Source organism: Balaenoptera musculus, chromosome 16 (genome assembly GCF_009873245.2).
Source record: "Balaenoptera musculus isolate JJ_BM4_2016_0621 chromosome 16, mBalMus1.pri.v3, whole genome shotgun sequence".
In the NCBI taxonomy this organism is placed as follows: Eukaryota; Metazoa; Chordata; class Mammalia; order Artiodactyla; family Balaenopteridae; genus Balaenoptera; species Balaenoptera musculus.
In genome coordinates, this window is record NC_045800.1 from 35,922,250 (window position 1) to 35,924,445 (window position 2,196).

The 2,196-nt window shown below is 46.1% G+C and overlaps 1 pseudogene; it reads left to right on the forward strand.

The window, feature by feature from the left end:
- Window positions 1-278: 278 nt before the first annotated feature.
- On the forward strand, window positions 279-1,324 carry LOC118882393 (annotated as a pseudogene).
- Window positions 1,325-2,196: the final 872 nt, after the last annotated feature.

Here is a 2,196-nt window from a genome sequence, read left to right on the forward strand (position 1 = left end):
CACTTTTGTTGTTGTGTGCTGATTTTGTTGGTGGTGTTTGAACAATGTTCTCAACCCTTTAGAATCCCTTCCAGACGCTGAAATCTTTCAATGTAATGAAGTACAAACGCAGCAATGGCCCCAAGGGGGCGCTGGGCGGGGTTTGTGGTGAGGCCCTCATCCCCCGCTGCTCAGCTGTGCCGTTGGCCCCCTACTGGCAAGTTCAGGAGCCCTGCCCTTGCGACTGGAAGCGCCCCACCTGAGAGCAACGGAAATCCTTACAGCCTGCTGGGTGGTGAATGGCTGGACACTGCCTGGCAAAGGCTTTAGCGACCGTGTCTCTCTCTGTGGCCTTGGCCTCTGCGGCAGTCAGGCCCAGCAGCTGCCCTAACATCTCAGCCGGCTAGAGCCCGTTTTCCTCACATGGGTTTCCTCCAAATTTCATCATGTCCATTTCAAACGGCCCTGCTGAGACGCCCCACAAGAAGGCCAGGACATCGCCTTACCCTGGCTGTAAAGTGGGGCGAAGCCAGGTCCCCAGCGAGAAAGTGAGCTGGCTGGTTGCGTGGCCAGAGTACAAGGCTGTTGAGTACACTTCCGGCTCAGTCTTGGCCGGACCCAGGTGGGCAGACCCTCTTTTGGGTGAAAGAAACTTCTCTCTTAAATTTAATGAAAAGGATGGGCATGTTGAGAGAAGGAGCCAGAACGGTTGGTATGAAGTTGAAAATGGTAGACCTAGAAATCCTGCACGTCGGCCAGGGCTGGTTGGCTGAGGGCTTTTGGGGCGTTGGGGCCCCAATCATGCTGCAGATCCCATCTTAACCAGGTGGAAAAAGGATAGCAAGGGAAATACAGTTACCCACCCTGTTTCTGGGAGAAACATCCTGCAATTTGTAGCCAACAAAAGGAAGGACTGTGGGGCATGGGCCATCCCAGGGGGGATGGTGGATCCAGGAGAGAAGATTAGTACCACAATGAAGAGAGAATTTGGTGAAGAAGCCATGAACTCCTTACAGAAATCCAGAGCAGAAACACAGGATTTGGAGAAACAATTGCACAAACTATTCAGCCAGGAACACTTTGTGGTTTATAAAGGCTATGTGGATGATCCTCGGAACACGATAACACGTGGATGGAGACAGAGGCTGTGAACTACCACGATGAAACAGGGGAGGCAATGGATCATCTTCCTCTGGAAGCTGGTGACGATGCCAAGAAAGTGGGATGGGTGGACATTAATGATAAACTCAAGCTTTATGCCAGCCACTCCCAACTTATTCAACTTGTGGCTGAGAAACGAGGTGCCCACTGGAGTGAAGACGTGTACCCCAACTGCCATGGGTAGTGGCATGGAGTCTCGTGCAAGCCATAGGCCTTCAGATGAACACAGGTAGATAAGAAGCAAACAGCTCAGAACTCCCACTGAACAGGACAGGAGGATCACTTCTTTTGGTGATTATTTCCCAAACTGTTCACAGGCTGGAGGCTTTGTATCAGGGAATAATATTAGACCCATATGGGGGAATGGAATCACAAACTTTTTGGCTTTCTAATTGGAAGAAGAATATAGTATACATTGTATACATTGTATACAATGTATACATTGTATACATTGTATACATGGCTGTATACATTGTATACAGCCATGTTATATACATTGTATACATTGTATACATGGCTTTAACCAAATCATACAACTAATGCTCTTTGAAGAATTATGGGTAAAACAAAGATAAATTCTTACCCACAATAGCCTCTACTTTTCATCCAGCTTGCATTTGTCAGTTCTTTCTTTCTCCTGATGTGTTAGACTGTGGTTTAATCTAATGTATAATCTGATTTTTGGGTTAACATTTGTTTTTCAAATTTAGCTATATGTGATCTTGTATTCACTGCTTTCAAGTACAGAAGCTCTTTGGTTATTCTTGTTTTAGAACCTTCAGTTTTATGGGAAAAGTTCCATCTCTATTTTAGTCCATAAGGATCAAGTACTTATGAACCAGGAAAAAAAAATGCAGTGACAAAATGAGCTTAATATCCATCCCTCCCTCTGGTTATCACAACTGTTCTGTCTGAACAGAATGGGGCTAAGCTCAAGACATTTGTTCCCTCTCATCTCAGAGGATGAGACCCTCATCTCAGAAGACCCTACAAATGCCAATTCCTGGCATGAAGAAGTCTCTATCAAGGAGATGTATGTAATCACAGCCTAATAAA